This window comes from Vombatus ursinus, unplaced genomic scaffold, assembly GCF_900497805.2.
Source record: "Vombatus ursinus unplaced genomic scaffold, bare-nosed wombat genome assembly UNPS02014774.1, whole genome shotgun sequence".
NCBI classification, from domain to species: domain Eukaryota; kingdom Metazoa; phylum Chordata; class Mammalia; order Diprotodontia; family Vombatidae; genus Vombatus; species Vombatus ursinus.
The window spans coordinates 16357019-16377127 of NW_020954552.1; the positions used below are offsets into that span (position 1 = coordinate 16357019).

The 20109-nt window shown below is 37.4% G+C and overlaps 1 protein-coding gene and 1 pseudogene across 2 annotated transcripts in view; both read left to right on the forward strand.

Annotated features, from left to right (window-relative positions):
- Window positions 1–12535, forward strand: part of LOC114044611 — an 88776-nt pseudogene extending 76241 nt beyond the window's left edge.
- Window positions 1–20109, forward strand: part of SSBP2 (single stranded DNA binding protein 2) — a 414580-nt gene that overhangs the window by 77878 nt on the left and 316593 nt on the right. The gene's annotated exons all lie outside the window — the stretch shown is intronic.

A 20109-nucleotide genomic window follows, 5' to 3' on the forward strand; every position in this document is an offset into this window, starting at 1 on the left:
TGAATGGCCAATGGGTTCCCCTCATCAGTAATCACCAAGCGGAGGTTAGATGACTACATGTTGAGTATGTTAGAGGGGGGATTCTTTCCTGTGTTTGGATAACTAGATGACCACATACATTTAAGTTCTGAAATTCTTTGTTTCTGTTGTTATAGATCTCATTTACCAGGCTCTGCAATATTCTAGGGCTTGATTCAATCAGCACAATTCCAGCTACACACAAACAGGAGGATCTCAGTATTTATGGGAAATACTTCTTCCATTTAGACTTTGTGAGGGTAGCAAACACATTTGGCAAGCAAACATATACCTGTCTTACACATCTGTCAATATCAGTAATCAGTCAGTTGCTAAACAAAGTTATGTGCATTGTTATATCTTGAAATCTTGTATGATTCTGATGTATGTGAGAAACACCTTGTTTGGAAGAAAGCTTTTGTGGCATTGAGTTCTTCCAAATGATGCTTTTTTATTGTCAGCAAAAAAGTAAGCCTGAGGAATACCATATTCTTCATACTTTTCAGTTTGTGAGTAAAAGATGTTATCCACTGTATAGTTTGTGAAACTGTATCTCTTCTTTTCTCAAACCTTTGGCAAGAATGGTTTTTTATGTACTTGTAGATAATCCTCAAAGATTTATAAAGATACGAAGGTAGGGCATATGGTTCAATAGGGATTGACATTTGGGCAGTCATATTTTGGTTATAGTAAGGTCTGAAATTTATTCTAAGAGCTTGATTTCTTTCTTTCAGATATCTTTAATCTCAGTCCTCAGTGTAGTTGATTCCAGAGTGAATTTTTTTGGGGAGTCTTCTTGGACTAGTATAACCGCTTTTCTCATCCTTGTATCATTAGAAGCTTTCCTAGTACATTTTCATCTTACTGCCATTTTTACTTCTACATGAGCTAAAATGTGGTGTCTTCATTGTAATTGGTGGAGAAAACAATTATAAACATTTGTGTAAATTTTTTTAATTTTTCATTTCTTCATTGCCCTCCTAGTTCTACCTTTAAAATGCCCTCAGGATGATTTGGCTTCTTTGGTTTTTACTAAAGTTTCTATTTATTTGTTTTACTCTCCATTGCTTCCTGCTGTTTTGGGAAGCAGCATTGCTTGTAATTTTTTGCTAGATTCCATAAGATTTTACCAATAATTTTTATTTTGAATCAACGTTGCCCTTGACTGCCATATCTTGCCAAGAAGATGAAGTGTTTGTTGGCAGTACAAGTTTCTTTTGGTCTCCTCGTGGATATTCATTTATATCATTTAAATTTCCTTTGGAAATGGTAGTGAGTGATGTATCTGTAGCTATTCTTTTATTTATTTATCACTTTCAGCACCAACATTTTGTTTCAATAGAGCAGAATGAAGTTGTTTCAATTATACATCTTATCTTCTCATTTTTATTCTTCTAAGTGTACTTTTATAACTAGATCTCCCTATCTTGCCTAGGCTGGAAGTGCAGTGGTCGCTCTTAAGCCCAATCTGATTACTGATATAGAACTTTTGCCATTTCTATCCTGGGTTGGTTTGCCTTCCTTATGCATCTTGGTGGCCCCCTGCTACCAGTGGCTCGTTATATTGATGCTGGACTTAGTACAGATACTCAATTTGTTTAGCCCTACTATAATTTAGAACTTTTGAACTCAAGTGATCTATTAGCCTCAGTGTCCTATTAATGGGCATGACAGACACATGCTACTACTCTTAATCCATCTATTTTGCTTTAAGAAGTCAGTGGTCTGACTGTACTCAAAGAGCTGACTCAGACAAATTTCATTTTGGGAGATGTTATTTGTAGCTCATTAATAAATGTTACTGTTACAGTCTGGTGACTTTGTGATCTCACTGATATGGATTTCTCCTCCAGTGGTGCAGATCTTATAACCAATCGGTTCTTGCCTATATTGTACAATTTGACATATTTTCCCTTGAGTTTAACATAGAGGGACCATCTAAGGTGCTGGGGGGCCCTCTTCCCATTCTCTTGGTAGTATGCGATTGGCAGTGGTTTATGCTAGCTGTGCATTGTTCTCTTTTACTCTAAATATAATACTGCCTCATGTAGAAAAATCATACATTACTTTGATGACATGCTGCTTCTCCTATGTAATTCTTTGTTTGGAATGTATTGTAGTCTAGTCAGGTTTACCATGCATCTCTCAATTGTCCTTGAAATAATCTTCAAGTTGAATTCCTTGAAGACTGTACTGTTCTATCAATCACAGTCAAACAACATGACTGCGAGAGTTGTTTTTTGTTTTTTGTTTTTTTTCCAAACTAGATCTGATTTCATTTATGTGGTGAACTTTCAGTAAGGAAACTCCTTTCACACATTCAGGTCAGCATTTGTTCTGCAATTTATAGGCTTAGGGAGTTTCCTGGAAGAAAATTAATATTAAAACATCTTTTGTTCTTTGGGAAGAGTTTAGGTTTATTAAGGAACTTTGCAATTATCACAATCCCATTTTCTTCCTCTTCTCCAATTCTGAACACAGTTCACTGTTCGTTTGCATGTTTGTTAGTCCTTATCTCTGTCCTTGTCTCTGTCTCTCTGTAATCAGTTGTTTTATTTTAATGGATGCTAAACATTTTTAGGTATAATTTTAGCAAGGCCTACTGTTCAAAAGCTTTTATCTATAAGGAAAGAAATTGTAAATTTCAATAGAATAACATCCTTAAGATATAGGCTAGTGAAGTATGATGCTAAGCAACATAAACTAGTCTGTATAATCCAATCTAAAGCATTGTTTTCACAGCTAACAGTAAGCTCTTCTTCTTTTCATTTCCTACCTGTTACCGAGTAAAAGCACCCATGGGGAAGTGTCTCCAATTGATTTGCCTCAGTCTATGGATCCAGCCTATCTTAGGTCACAGCTCTAGTGGGTCAGTTATCATAAGATTTCTTCAACTGACCACTCGACCCTAAAATTTCATGTAACCCAGCAAAGCCCCACAACAGGGGTCCTTTTGATGGAATGAGAAGAGAGGCTTGGCCCAAGCCAGTGACTTTTATTCATTTGACAAGACCTAGAGTATAATGGAGGCCTTTAGAGGCTGTAATAGTAGTACCTTTTGGATCATGTAGTCTTCCCTCATATCAATACTTTTCATTTTTTAAAATATGATCATTTATATTCAGTTTGCCTATCTATCTTGAGTTTGTTTTAGTATATATTGTTAGATTTTGGTCCAAACTTAATTTCTTCTATAGTGCCTTCCAACTTTTCTAGCATTTCTTGTGAAATGGGGAGTCCTTCCTCTAACAATTTAAGTTCTTGGGCTCATCAAACATTTGGCTACTGTTTTTTGCTCCTGTTTTTTTTTCTTCTTATTTAGTCTGTCCCACTGATCGACATCTCTGTTTTTAAACAGTACCAAATACTTACAACTATTGCTTTTTAATATAGTCTAAAGTCTAATACTATGCTCCCTTAATTCTTACTTTTGGTCATTATTTCCCATGATATTCTAAACCTTTAGTTCTTCAAAATAAATTTTATTGTTCTTTTGTTTAATTAAAAAAATGTCCCCTCAATAATTTTGCATAGTACCAAATCTGCAGATAAATTTAAGTAGTGTCATCATTTTATTATAATGGCATGGCTTAACTATGATCAGTAAATACCTCTCCAGTTATTTAAGTCTGTTTTTAAAAATGATTTTGGAGGGGGCAAAGCCAAGATGGCGGAGGGAAAGCAGTGACTGTCTTGAGCTCTCTCCCAAAACCCTCCAAATACTTAAAAAAATGGCTCTAAAAATGATTTTGGAGTTGTATTTATGTAAGTACTGTATGTCTTAGTATATACCTCCCAAATATTTTCTGTATTTTGTAGCTTTTTTGGATGAAGTTTCTCTTATTATTTCTTGTAAGTAGTATATGAAAATGCTGATAGCTTTTATAGATTTATATTTTATCTTGATATGTTGCTAAAGCTACTTATCTCAATTAATTACTTTTCTGTTTCTCTCTTTTTTAAAGCATAACATTTTGTCATATGCATATAGGGTCTAGTTTTGTCTCTGTTGATTTTTGCTTTTGATTTTTGTTCTTTCATTTTAATGCTGCAACTAGCATTTCCAGGACATTGTCAAGTAATAGTGGAGAGAAGCGGCACCCTTGTCTTACCTCTGTTTGTACTAGGAAAACTTCCAAGTGTTTCTTCATTGCAGATAATCTTAGCTCTTGCTTTTAAATACATGCTTTCAGTTATATTAAAGAAATATATTCTCCTGTAAGCGCAAGGTTTTTTTTTTTAACATACATAGTGTGGTATAGATTTTTCTGTATTGAAAAATGTATTGAAGAAATCATTTATACCCGAGGTGGGGAACCTGCAGCCTCAAGGCCACATGTGGCCCTTTAGGTCCTCAAGTGCGGCCCTTTGGCTCAATCCAAACTTCACACAGCAAATCCCCTTAATTAAAAGATTTCTTCTGTAAAACTCGGGCTCAGTCAAAAAGCTACACCTAAGGACCTAGAAGGTTACATGTGGCCTCAAGGCTTCAGATTCCCCACCCCTGGTTTATACTATGAAGGCCATTGGATTTATCTGTTAAGTTATCATTGGTAAGCTCTGAGAGGCAGATTTTAGTAGACTTACAGGGTCTGAAGCCAGATTATAAAGAGTTGAGACATAGATGGGTCCTCAGGAAGTAGAACTGGCAACAGTTCTTTCTGTGGTCTTGACAGTGAAAGGTAGAGATATAGCAGAATAGCTTGAAGGAATGTCAGGATTGAGTATAATTTTCTTAACCATAAAAGAGATTTGGACAAGAGGGCAGGGAAAGAATTAGTAGATATGGAAGACTAAAGATAAAAAACAGTGCTGATGATCAAAAAAGCTGCTTAAAGATGGAAGGAAATGAGATCAAGTCTGAAGTAGATGGATGGACTTGGCAAGGACTACCTTTTCTCAAAAACTGGAGCAGAGAGAGGGGTAGAACAGAGGAGATGAGCTAGTACACAGAGCAAGGTCATTATTTTCTCTATAAATTATGAGGCAGTATTATTTTTTAGGGTGTGTAGAGTAAAACTGGCATTGGAGATTTGACAGTAAAGGAAAGCTTCAGAGGACATGTTAGAAAGTCAACCAGGGAAGAGGGATAATATTACAGTATAGCAACAAAGACAAAGTAGAAATTGGTTATAAATTGCATCTTTCGCTCTGCTTGATTTCAACTCCATGAAACAAGAAGTCTTATGCCGGATACCCCATAATGTCTTCCCACCTATTTCCTGCCTCTTTTTGTATGTTGTCTCCCCACATAGGTAAGTTCTTTGAAGGCAAGGACTGTTTCTTTTTATTAATTTGATCCCCAGTGCATGGCACAGTGAATGGTCCATAGTAGGCACTTAATAAATGTTTATTGGGTTGACTGATTGACGCAGTTGGCACAGCTGTAGTAACTTTTCCCAACAATGTTTAATAGTCTCCCAGAGCAGAAGCAGAAAAGGCAAGTGGTAAGGGTGATTTAAGGGTGAATGGCAGGGTATGAATGCTAGAAAGACAAGTTAAAAAAGAGATTCAACTGTAGAGAACAAAGTATAGTTGAATTGGTTGACAGTAAGATGAAGATTGTGAAAGGAAGAAAATGAAGCCAAAATTGGGATCATGAACTAAAGTACAGAAGTTGGATGGAAGAAGAATATGTTTAAGAAAGAGTAAGACAGAGGGAGATATTGAAGATTCAATGCCTAGTGAAATGCCTGCTGTATGGTAGTTGCTTAATAAATGCATATTGAATTGAATGGAAGGACAGGAGATGATGATCAGAGAAGGGAATTTGAGTTAAAGATGAGGGAAATGGCATACATTTAGGTTATGATGAAACTGAAGGTATAACCATCCTGATGTGTAGAGGAGGTAGAGTGATAGTATAGGTCAGGGATGGGGAACCTGTGTGGCCTTCTAGGTCCTTGGGTGAGGCCTTTTGACTGAGTCCAAGTTTTACAGATCATATCCTTTTATTAAGGGGATTTGTTCTGTGAAGTTTGGCTTTAGCCAAAGGCCGCAGTTGAGGACGTAGAGGGCCACATGTGGTCTTGAGGCCACAGGTTCCCCACCCCTGGTATAGATCATGGGGCTTGAGTATGTTTGAGAGGAACTCAACATGTGTACTGAAACCCTCAAGAGTTGGGGTAGAGAAAAGGACCATCAATCAGATGCTGAATTCCTTGAGAAAAGGAAGGAAGATGACCTAGAGTCTATTACATTTTATCACTGTCACAAAATTATAGAATCACAGAATTTGAAAGTTGAAAGGACCTCAGAGAGCATCTAGTAAAACCTGTACATGAAAGAGGTCTTTACTATAACATACCCAACAAACAGCCATCTGTTCTGTGCTTGAAAAGCTCCAAGGAAGGGGAACTTACCAACCTACTACCTCCCAAGGAAGCTTGTTCCACTTTTGGACAGATCTTATTGCTAGGAAGTTTTTTCCTGACAGCAAGCCTAAATTAGCCTCATAGCAATGTCTACCTAGTGATTCTGGTTCTGCCTTGTGGGATCAAACAGAACCAATTTAATCCCTCCACCACATGACAGCCCTTTAAATATTTGAGAACTCCCTTCCCCCCATCCAATTTTCTCTTTTGTAAGCTGAACATCCCTAGTACCATCAGTCAATTCTAATTAGTTTGTCATAGTATTATTTTCTTGGATTTATGGAACCATAGAACCAAAATGGGCCTTAGAGATCATCTAAGCCAACTGTCTCATTTTATAGATGAAGAAAGGGAGACCCAGAGAAGGGATGTGACTTGCCCAAGGTCGTATAGCTAGTTAGTGATAAAGTTAATAGAAAAGTATCTGGAGCATTTAAAACCAGTCAGCTTCTTGTACCTTGTAAATTGACTGTAATCTTCCAATTATTCCATTTTCATATGACTGTCAATTTGCAGATATTCAAGGAAATCAATCAAGGGTGGCCGACCTTTGGTAGAATATGTAATGTAATAGATAATGCAGGACATCATAAATTATCTCTTTATATGCCCCCAAACAGTGAAGTAGGGAAGAAGCCTGGTTTTGTACCATGTAACTATTATAATAATATACTTTTCTATTAATCTGGCTTTATAATTGTTCATGATTTATGTTCCTTCCACTGTTTTGGAGCAAGACATACTGTATTTAATTACGGGGTAGATTAGGTTAAAAGGATTAAAGTAAAGACAAAATATGGAAATCTTCTGTTCTCTGAAAAGCTGTATCTTTGAGGATGACAGAGAGGAGTGAGTCTATTGTAATTACACACTTTTTATTAGACTTAGTCCACACACCTCTTAATGTCACTTGACCAGTCGTCTGTGTTCTTCTTCAGCATATTTTAAATACATAGTATCCAGAGGGAACCTCGAAGGTCCCATACAGCATAATATCCATGAATGGAGTCTTTGACCAATGGAGAGACAAATTTATCTTAAGTTTCTTTGCATAATATTTTTGTCTTAGTTTGTTGTGGCTTTTAGAACTTGGAGTCAAGAATAATAGAATGTCAGATCTGGGGTGGGTAGGACCTCAGAAATCGAACACTTCATGTAAATGAGGAAATTTACTTGAAGCCAGGACTTATGCATGAAGCAGCTTACAGTCATGACTAGTAAATGACCCCTCTCAGACTAGAATATAACTTCTTACCTTCAGTCCAGAGGTCTGTCTGTTGTACTATATGGAGAGTTAGTGAAGGTGAAGGAGGAGCTTCCCAGTCTGGACCATTTGCTCAGGAAAGAGAACTGTTGCTGCCAAGAGCTGTAGAGGAAATGTTATTTGCTGGTATAACAGGATTAATCTTTGTAATCTTGTTTGGTTGTAGCAATAGGATTTAGGTGCAAAAATAGGAAGAGGGAGATAATTAATGGTTTGGGGGAAGCTTTGGTGACCGTTTTCACAGACGAGTTCACAAAATGATACTTCCTGGAGAATGGCATTTGATATGAAGATACCGAAGTTTAATATGCAATTTCCAGATAGTCCAGTAAACTACATTCTGCCTCTCTTCCAAGTTAGATAAAAGTTCTAGATTCTGTTATCATATCCCTGCCATTAGATTAGAATTGCCCATAGCACCAAAGTGTATAAGTCTAGTGCTGGTTGGATAGCTAATAATATAAAGATTAATTTAGTAGAGATTCAGAATACCTTTTAGTAGTGCCTTTGGGGTTTTAGTTCATGGAACTAAAAATATTTTCCCATGTGTAATCAATCAGCTCATTAAGCACTTACTGTCTGCTAAGCACTGGGGAAACAAAGTCAAAAGTGAAACATTCCCTACCTTCAAGATACTTACATTCTAATAGCTTGACATTTATGAATATATATGCACATATACATGCATATATGTGCATATATATGTACACACATATACGTACACACAAATATAAGATAGACACAAGGTAGCCTTAGAAGGGAAGGCACTGAGGGAACCTGCAGAGAATGTTTCCTGCAGAAAGTGGTAATGAAATTGAGTCTTCAAAAAAATAATCATTCCAAGGAGGTGAGGAGGGAGAACCTTCCAGATATGAAAGACAATCAAATATAAAGGAACAGAAATGAGAGGGTCATGTGTGAGGAACGCCAAGTAGGACCAGTACAACCACAGAGGGCGTGGAGGACAGTAATGTGTAAAAAGATCGGAAAGGGGTCAGGTTGTGAAGGATAAAATTTGTGAACCATTTGTGCTTAATTGTCATATGTTATTGAACCTATGGGAGCTGATGGAGTCACTGAATGAGAGAGCAAAGCAGGAAAGGAGATGAGGGCTCAGGTCAGAGCCTTTTAGGACCCCTACAGTTAATTAATGTGACATGTATGATCATCTGGCAATGGAGAGTGAGGAACAAAGTGATGATGATAACAATAGCAATTATGTAGTGCCTACCATGTGCCAGACACTGTGCTCAGCTCTTTTACAAATATCTCATTTGATCATCCTCACAACAACCTTGGGAGGTAGGTGTTATTATTATCCCTATTTTACAGATGAGGAAACTGAGGCAGACAGAGGTTAAATGACATGCCCAAAGTAACACAGCTAGTAAATGTCTGATGCTGGATTTGAACTCAGGTCTTCCTGACTCCAGACCCAGTGTTTTATCCACTGGGTCACCAAGCTGTCAGGAGAAAAGAACCCAAAGAAAGCAGTATCATGAAAACTCAAGGAGGAGAGAGAGTGCAGAAGAAAGTCATCAACAATGTCAAAATATGCAGTGTGGTCAAAAGCTGCAGAGAGGTCAAGAAGGATGAGTGTTGGGGAAAAGGTTTGGTGATTACAAGATCATTGGTAACTTTGAGGAAAAGTATTTTCAGTGGATTGGTAAAGTAGTCCACCAGACTGCAAAGCAGGTGAGGAAAGTATTTGGGGACACCTGCTGTTTGTCAAAGTCTTTTTCAAGGAGACTAGTTAAGAAATGGAGGAGACTTTTAGAATGATAACTAATTCAAAATCAGATATAGGGAGAGTTTTAAAATACACATATATTACTTATTTTAGCTGCTGATATAAATGTGAGGGTTTGTTTTTTTCTGCCTGTGATATATTAGTATAATATGTCTTCTGATGTCTTAACAGAGCATAGAGTTGACCAGAAGAGCACTAGCTCTGGCAGGCCCTGTCCAGCTGGCCAGGCTCAGGTGGAGGGAGGCCTGTTCATAGACTGTTCGGTCTTGTTGGAGATGAATGGCCTGTAGCGACTCATCACCAGGAGGTTGACCACTAGGCCACAGATTGTTTTTGGCCTCCAGGTTATTATCCTGTGTGGAGAGAGTCCTAATGATATCATTGATGCTTCAAGGAGTGAAGAATGAACTGTAGCAATGAAATGACATTGAACCTCCCATTACTGGTGATTAGTGTTTTCCTATTGTTTTTGGGTCAGCAGCTGATTACTGTGCACAGTTACTTGAATTAAGCTAATAGTATTGTATAGGAGAGGGTCCTCAGTGGATGGTAATGATTTGTAATTTGCTTATACCGTTCATGGGAACAGAGCTTTAAGACTGGAGAGGACCTTTCAGATCATCTAGTTAACTCCTTCATTTTGCAAATGAGGGAATTGAGGTCTAGAGAGATTAAGTGACTGCACAAAGTCACCCAGTTAGAATTGGGGTTTGAACCTTGTTAGGTCTTTTATACAAAATTCAATACTTTTCCCACTCTTCCATGTGGCCTTATGTTTTTAATAACTTCTCTTTCTTCTCTACTTGGTTAGGGCCCAGTTTAGTCCTGGGCCTTCAGTGAAGCCTTTTTAATGGGAATGGAAATAGTACTGGATTTAGAGTCAGAGAATCCTGGGTTCCGACTTATCTCTGCCACTTACAACTTGTGCCTCATTGGGGAAATCACATAACCTCTCTAGATCTCAGTTTCCTCATTTGTAGATGAGGCTTTGTTTACACTAGGGAGTTATCGGAGTGATATTAGGTAATGAGTAATGATATAAGTTCCTGTGCCACCTTCCTTCAAGGGAGTGTGTGGTAGGAGCAATATTGTCATTGTTGTCATCATTGTAGCTGGCATTTATGTAGTGCTCACCATGTACAACATCTACTAAGGTCTCCATTGGCTGGATGCGTTTTTCCATAAAAGACAGGGAACTATCCCTGAGACTTGATTGGTAGGAGAAACGAGGGCTTCCTGCTCACATAAATCATAAAAAGCCTAGCCTGTGAGGAGTCAGATCAGACCAGACAGATGAGCCACTGCTAGGCAGATCAGTACATCTTTCTGACCAGATGCATTTCCATATGTAACTGAGACTTTTTTTTGTTAATCTATGAGTATCATTTTTTCCCCCAATCTCAATCCCAAATCACTAGATGGGCCCAGAACAGAGCATAAAAAATAACTTGCCCTCCTGGTAGTACTCAAGTCACTAGCCCAGTGGTGTTATCAAGGCTTCTCTGACACATGTACAGGAGAGCTCTCCAATATACATACATGAGCTTCCCATCCCACTAAGTGGCAGAGGCTTAAAATGACTGGAAATAGATGAAATCCACAGACTGTATTCTCAGTCTGGACCATGAGATGATTAAATATGAATCCTAATTAAAATTATAGCAAAATCTATGGCTATACCTCCAGTTACTAACCAGTCTCTACTTTCTTAATCAGTGAACGTCTTATACTTATAAGCTTAGCAGAAATGAAAGGAAACTTTTTAAATGCTCTCCACAGAGAGCCTCTGCTCCTTTGATTTCCAGAAACCTTCTCTTTGCTTTCTCTACTTTTTTCCTGAGGTCCCAAGGGATAGCCCCCATACACTGGGTTCTCTTGCAGGTCATGCGAAAGATTAAGGTAAGGAGGTTGTGAATCAAGGACCTCAAACTAGGTTTTAGATTATAGGAAAAAAGATGGAGTGTGGGAAAAAAGGTATATCATTCTTTTCACATTTCAAAAGCTCAAACACCTGACAGCACCGGCTTGTGTTCATGACCCCAGAACATTTGCTCTCCGTATCTGGCTCACCTGCTTTTTACTCTAGATTTCATCTCATCTTACATGGTGTTCCACACTGTAGCAACGTCTGTCTGCTTGCACTGCCAGCAGAAAGTCTTTCTCAAGGTTTGCGCCACTTCTGTCTCCAGTTGGTAATAGCAACCCCTAGGTACCCTCACAGATTGAAGTGTGCTCATGGCCACAGAAAGATAGCAATGCAGGTTGTATCTGCTGGCTACATAGTAGACTGACTCCCCAAAGGATGCTGCCGTTTGCATGCACAGTGGACAGACAGCTCCAGTTGAGCTCCTGGCCTTTATGTATTCTTTACCCTGAAAATAGTCAAAAGGAAGTGACTCTCAGGGGCAACAAAGGAGGAGATAGGAAACTCTAGGCATGAGAAACTTTTGTGCCCAGATTCTGGCACTCCTAATTATCCTGAACAGAGATGAAGTGGGATTGTAGAAATAACTGCTTTTGCGGGTTGGCAGGGAGTGAGGTGGGAGCACCACAAAGGCCTCGGGCACCCTGAGAGAATATAAGGTAGTTGGACGCTGTCTGCCTACTCACAGGAGTCCAGTGCCACCTCTTTATCGGATGCGGATCTTTGCTCCTAATCATGTTGTAGCAAAGTCCTGATTCTGGTACTTCATTTCCCAGCTGAAAAAGATGAAGAAGTCTTCTGGAGAAATTGTATACTGTGGACAGGTCTTTTAAAAGTCCCCTCTTAGGGTAAAAAACTTTGGCATCTGGCTGTGCCATGATTCCAGGAGTGGAACCCACAACGTGTACAGGGAGTACAGGGACCTGACCACTGCTGGTGCTGCCAATATATGGCAGCCCGTCACCGTGCCTGGGCCCACTCCATCCAGATCATAAAAGTGGAAGAAATTCCTGCCAGCAAGTGCCGCCGGTCTGCAGTCAAGCAGTTTCATGACTCCAGAATCAAGTTCCCTCTGCCCCACAGAGTTCTGTGTTGCCAGCACAAACCACGCTTTACTACCAAGAGGCCCAACACATTCTTCTAAGTGCAGAGACAAGGAGGCACCTATTTTATTTGATCTGTTTAAATAAATTTCTCAATTGGAACCCCCCCCCCAAAAAAAAGAAAACAAATAACCGATAGATTATTATACTATCTTTTTCCTTCATTGATCTTTCTCTTCTACTCTGGGTTGTTTGTTGCTCTCTCCTCTCTCTCTCTCTCTCTCTCTCTGCCCCTCTGTTTCTGTCTGTCTCTGTCTCTGTCTGTCTCTGTATTTGTCTCTCTCTCTTTTCCTCTCTCTCTCTCTCTCTCTCTGTCTCCTTCCCTCCCTTTTTTCCCTCCCTCACTTCCCCCACTCCATTCTTTCCTACAAGATTCTAAGCTTCTGGAGGGCAGTGACTAAATTCTTATTCCAGTTTTATACCTGAAACCTGTAATTAGAGCACAGTAAATAGTTATTCTTGGTGATGATGATGATGATTAGCATAGTAATTGTTTCTATGTAAATGTATCCTCTAAAGTGCTTGAGGGTACTTGAAAGCAGTTCTTGTAATTAGCTTAAATATTCCCCTTGAAATTTGTTTATCCTCCTAATTTAAGTAAACTTTTTATTACATAATGCAGATGTAAGCTTAGGTGAAACCCCTGTCCCCTGAAGACATTTTCTGAGTTGGTAAAGTTTTACCAGATTATCCTATTGGATTTATGCTTTTGGGGCTGGGTGGGCTTTGGGAGAATCTGACTTAATATTTATTTTATGAATTTCATTAATCTGCAAAGGACTTTGTTTTAACATGGTATAAATTCATTATTATCAGAAACATTTAGAAACAGCAGTAGAATGACCAGAGTTACTGCTTATGTTTTTTGCTTGGTTGGGGCTTTTCTTTGGAATTTTGACCACTTCCTCTTGGTGAGTTTTGCTTTCTCTATATGCAGGTTTGTGTTTTCCAAACTTTTTTTTTTTGACCTTGCCTTCAATATGTTCCAAAGAGCTCTCATTGGTTAGTAATGTTTATGGAATCTATTATGAGAACAGTTTTATCGGAATTCTTTGTGGAAAATAGTAAATGGTTTATTTCTCACTAGGTTCATTCAGCAGTATGTTGTCAATACTTAAATGCTTATAAATGTTGAGAAGCAAGCTGAAGAAATAAATCTGAGTTTTTTATAAAGTGCAGTTGAAAAAAATTTAGGGGATTGGTTGGGAGGAAGTAAAGATCTTGAAGTCAAAGAATAAAACATAGGAATTTGAATAGGAAAAAGTAACAAAAAAATGAAATACAGTAGAGTTTGAAGGACAGAGAATGATAAGAGCAGATACAAAAATTTGGAAAGATAGATAACAGGAAGATATAGGGAAAATAAGGATTGGCAAAGTCAGAAAGAAATACTGAAAGGCCATTCCTACACACTCGAGATAATTTTGTAGTTATAGGCAGGTGGCAATGCCTTGGGCAGAATTGGTGTAGAATTTGGGAACATATGCAAGCCCTGGGGGAGTATTTGTCAGCTGTCCTGAAGTAAGAGAACCAAAAATAAGATAAACATAAGAAGTGACCAGAAAACATTTGATATAATACTTTTTCTAGTAACTATTAGTTTTTATTTGATGCCATGATGCAGTGGAAGGAGCATAGAATTGCAAGTCAGAGAGTCAGATTCTGATTCTGCCAGTTTCTACCTTAATAACTAGGCAAATCCCTTCCCCTCTCTTAGCTTCAGTTTCCTCATTTGTAAAATGAAGTGATGGGACTAGATAACTCCCAAGATTTCTTCTAGCTCTAAATCTATGATCCTATGTTCTGACACACTGAAATGATTCATTGTTGAACAAAAAAATTTATTCAGTAATATTAAAGTAAGATGGTGGTAGAGAGGGGAGGAACTAGATCATGATATCTCATTGGCATGGGGAACTATAGGTGAGGAAACTCCTTCTACTGATGCAGATCAGCAACTGTTATTTAATTTATAATCTTAGTTTTAAAAAATGGCTGTAGTCAATGTCAGAGAGTGTTATGAGATGACAGGCAGGTATTGTTGGCGGAGTCCATAGTTGGTACGACTAGTATGGAAAGTAATTTGGAATTATGCAAATAAAGCAACTAAAACATCTTTACTCTTTGACCCAGAGATTATACAAAGATTCACCTCAGGAAGCCATTGGTAAGAAGAAAGTTCCCATATAAACCTAAATATTTATAGCAATACTTTTTTGTGTGTTAGTGAAGGACTGGAAAAAAGTAGATGCCTAACTATTGAGGGATTGCTAAAAAAAACTGTGGTACATGAAAATGTTGGAATAGTATTGTGTTGTAAGAAATGATGCCATGAATACAGAGAAACGTGGAAAGATCTACATGACTGTTGCAAAGTAAAGTAAACAGAAGCAAGGACATAATATACACAATGACTACCACATTGTAAATGGAAATAACAACCACACACACACGCACAAAATCAAAAGTGAATATAACAAAATGATAAAGTTCAAGCAAGACTTGAAAGAGAAGATGTGAAAGAGGTATCTTTAAAATACTTTTTATTATATTGGGTGGCTCTTTAGGAAGGGGAGGGAAACTGGAGAAAACTATCATGATGTTAAAAAATAAATAAAAATTACTTTTAAAAAATTATAATTTTAGAAACTTTTCTGGGTCACTGAAGTCAAGTGACTTGTCGGGGGTTACACAAACACAGAAGTAGGGCATCAATCTGGGGCTTACTGACTCTAAGACCACCAGCTCTCCTAAACCAAGTTGCCTCTCAAATAAGTAAAATCAAGTAGAGTACTATATCTAAGAAAGTACGATGTTACCTTTAATAATCAGATGGAATAAAAACTATTATTTCATATCACTTATAAGATCTAAAAGATTCCTTTTAAGATCCATATTGAAAAGCAAATTTTTTTCTTGCTCTTGGAAATAAAGAAAAAAATCAAGAATTAAGAAAAAAAAATTTTTTTTTTGGTGAGGCTATCAGGGTTAAGTGACTTGCCCAGGGTCACACAGCTGGTTAAGTGTCAAGTGTCTGAGGCAGGATTTGAACTCAAGTCAGTCCTCCTGACTCTAAGGCTGGAGCTCTATCCACTATGCCACCTTGCTGCCCCCAAAATTAAGAAATTTAAGTTACTTGAAATAGTTACTCATTTAACCAGCATTTTCAATCTCCTGCCCCTCTAAAGCACCTTCAAAAATAACTGTTACTGGATTTTATTTCCACCTTTTCCACTTTTCTTCTCTTTCCGTTCTCTGACAGAATTATTAGGAAGCAATACTATGGAAAACACAGTAGCTCATATAATTGTTTAGCTGCTAAAAATATAAGCAAAAAATTACATTAAGAACTTAACTATTTCTGAGTTAGTAGGATATGTAAAAACTACCTTGGTATTTCAAACTTTTCTGCTGAAATTTAAAGCAGTCTAAAATTCTTTAAAAGCAAAAATGAAATTTTGTTACTACATTTAGTTATTTTAAAAGGAAATCTAGTTTAGGCTAGAGATAATTAGACTGGGCAAAAAAAAAGTTCACAGCTCAATCATTTCTAAGCTGGCTTAGCATTTGTTAAATCCCACACTACTCTGATAGTCCACATTCATAATTTAATGTTTATATTCTGTTGTAAAACTGAAAGAACTAAGGACATTGCATTTTGAACTAAAAAGTTATTTTCTCTTTCTTTTATAACCTCTATTCTCATTTTAGTTTGGAAAAACAGGTTACATTCATAATTTTTTAAAATTTTAATTTAATTCTTAGAGAAATAACAGCATCTATTTTTACCCAAAAGTTACATTCAGTAGTTGTACCATTGTTGTATCAGATAGGGGAAAAAAGATGTAAGGCTATTAATAAATAAAATGTTACAAATATTCTTTTTTGTTTTGTTTTGTTTTTTGCTTTTTGGTGAAGCTATCGGGGTCAAGTGACTTGCCCAAGGTCACACAGCTAGTAAGTGTCAAGTGTAAAATAGATAAACCTTTGGTTAATTTAATTAAAAAAAGAAAGAAGAAAACCAAATTACCAGTATCAAAAATGAAAAAGGTGAATCTACCACCAAGGAAGAGGAAATTGAAACAATAATTAGAAACTATTTTGCCCAACTGTATGCCAATAAATTTGACAATCTTAGTGAAATGGATGAATATTTGCAAAAATATAAATTGCCCAGATTAACCGAAGAGGAAATAAAATACTTAAATAACCACATCTCAGAAAAAAAAAATTGAACAAGCCATTGATGAACTCCCTAGGAAAAAATCTCCAGGGCCAGATGGATTTACAAGTGAATTCTATCAAACATTTAAAGAACAATTAATTCCAATACTATATAGACTATTTGGGAAAATAGCCAAAGAAGAAGAGTCTTACCAAATTCTTTTTATGATACAAATATGGTACTGATACCTAAACTGGGAAGAGTCAAAACAGAGAAAGAAAATTGTAGACCAATTTTCCTAATGAATATAGATGCGAAAATTTTAAATAAAATAAAATATTAGCAAATAGATTACAGTAAGTGTCAAGTGTGTGAGGCCAGATTTGAACTCAGGTCCTCCTGATTCCAAGACCAGAGCTCTATTCATTGTGCCACTTAGCTGTCCCATAAATATTTTTTACCTTATAGGATAGATAAATATTCCAATGAAAAGATCTTGGAGTTAGAATCAAAAGATTTTGGTTCAGGTTTAAGGGCTGCTTCCTATTATTTCTGAGACTTGGGATAAACTCCCTCTCTCTGAGCTTCATTTTCTTTACTTATAAAATGATGATGGTGATGATGATGATGATGATGATGATGATGATGATGATGATATTTTCGTTACTTTCCTCAAAATTTTGTTTTGGTAAACACCTAAAATTATAAAGCATAATATAAATGCCATACTATTATTATTAGATACAGGTTTTCAGGCTTGGCTATTAATGGAATTTCAATCTAGTAAATCCTTCCCCACCCCTCCAATTTACTTCTTTATGTCATTGCATATAGTGTCTAGCCAGAAAACTAAATATCATCCCCTCCTCTCTTTCCCTAAAAAGTAATAAAGTCATAGTTAGAAATTAAGAGAACATGCATAATATGACATACAGAGTGCAAGTCCTAATGCCAGAAAGAACTGGGATAAAGTGTTACCTTTGACCTCACTGGCAAAGTCACTTAACCTCTCATTGCTCTGGACAACTCTTTAAGACCAGGGTTCTTCACCTTTTGACGTATTTCGGACCTCTTTGGCACTATGGTGAAGCCTATGAACCCCTTTGCAGAATAATGGTCTTAAATGCATAAAATAAAATACAAGGGATTACAAAGGAAACCAATTATATTGAAATAGTTACATATGTGTATATAAAATATATGTATATGTATATACATACATGTGTATATACATGTATTCTAAGACAAGTGTGTTCACATGCCTATAGATATACACATACATGCATTTTATATGTGTATATATGTATCCACATATACAAATTTTCGTGAACATCAGGCTGAGAATCCATGTCTGAGATGTTTCTATAAGGAAATTGGAAGCAATCTGTCCTGCTATAGTTGTAGCCTCTATAAAAGAATCCCTTCTTATGTAGGTTCTGTGGGAGATGCAAAAAAAGTATGACACACATACATGTTCTCAGGAAAATTCCACTGTATTTGTGGAGACAAGACTAATACACAAAACAGTAAATTCTGTTATGAATATATGATAAAATGTAATAAAATATATTATACCGAGTTTGTTGAGACTGTGGAAAAGGAAGAGAGCTGCAGGGATTAATCTTCACTGGGGCCAGGTGGAGAAGAGGCCATCAATTATTTCCCACTTAAGTGTGTTTTCTTTTCTGTTGGTGACCTGCCTTTCTGCTCTGTCGTGTTCAGCCTGTGAGCCTGAACTGTGGAGGTTCCCCAACCCTCTCATGTTTCTGATTTTGTCTTGGCAACCTGAATCAGATCTCTTGCATTCCAGATTTGCATCCTGTTTTCTCTGTTTCCTGGAAACATGCCTCTAACTCTGACTCCTGGTTATTTCTTTTGCCTGATGATTCACCCAAATTTATAATGTAAGATTATAGTGCAAGAACTGAAAGAGACTGTAGAGGTCATTTCATCCAGCCTCCTCATTTTACGGATGAGAAAAGTGGACCCTAGAAAGGACAAATGACTTGCCCAAAGCCACACAGGCCATACATGTCAATGGCCAGAGCTTGTTTCCAACATCATTTGTCTTTGACCCCTGATTCTGATGAATCTCACTGTAGTGGCTACTGCCAGTAGTACTCATAGTAGTAAGAACTGTAATAGACATTTCTAGAGATAGAGGATTTCATTGGTACAGGTAACTCCCAGATGAGAAAATTCCCTTAACCAAGGCAAGTAGTAACTTCTCCAACTTTAGTCTTAAAGAATTGCCTAGAGAGGGCAGCTAGATGGTGCACCGGCCCCTGAAGTCAGGAGGACCTGGGTTAAAATTCGGCCTCAGATCAAACAATTGACACCTACTAGCTGTGTGACCCTGGGCAAGTCACTTAACCCCAACTGCCTGAAAAAAAAAGAAGAAGAAAAAAGAATTGCCTAGAGCAATAAGAAGTTAAGTCATTTACCCAGGATCAAATGTGTTTCACAGGCAGGACACGAACAACAATTTCTATAGCACTTACTATGTAGCAGGCATTATACTAAGTGCTTTGTAATTACTATCTGATTTCATCCTCACAATAGCCCTGGAAGATAGGGGTTGTTATCATATCCCCATTTACAGATGAGAAAACTGAGGCAAACAGACATTCAGTGATTTGCCCAAAATCACATAGCTAAGAAGTATCAAAGACTGGATTTGAACTCAGGTCTTCCTGATTCCAGGCTCAGGCTCTGTCCACTGTAGCTAGCTCTCTTATATGTCATGCTTACTCTCTGCTGTTTATATAATATTTTAAAAATTACAAGACTTTACATTCACTGTTTCACTTAAGTCTTCCCATAACTCTGTAAGGTGTTAACTATAGATATTATTGTCACCATTCCACAAATGACTTGCTCATGGTCACACAGCTACTTGTCAGAGTTGGGATGGGTACTTGTCTTCCTGACTTCACGTTCAACATTCTATCTAAAATGTAACATTGCCTCTCCTTTCCTTAATGTCATCACCACCTTCATACTTTTTATTGCATTTGGTGGGTCCTTAATTCACAAACTAGGCATAAATAGCAAGACTTTTGTCCTGCCCAAACAAGTTTTATATTTCAATAGCTCCCAAGGTGACAATGGGTCTGCCTGAACCCCTGCAGGGGGGAGCAAAGTGTCCACACTCAGGAAAAAAAATTGTAATAAGGGTCACACATTGCCTTGGAGCTTCATGTCACTTGGTCAGTTGATTTTATAAAATTAAACTGCGAATTAATATTTCAGGAAGGTTGTAGTTAGATCTTTGGGGTTGGTGGGGAGGGGAAGTGCCCTGTTGGGCAATATATCTATTGAAAATAGCTCTTGCTAAGGAATCTTGGAGAATTCTCCTGTCATTGGCCAGTTGCTAGAATTTAGATATAACAAACGCAGTACAGTGAGAGAGTGCTTCCCGGGGTTGTTAGCAACAACAAAATAGTTTAATTCCATAATGATACCCAAAAGCTTCAGTTTGGAAAAATAGGGAACCAGAATTATTCTTTCC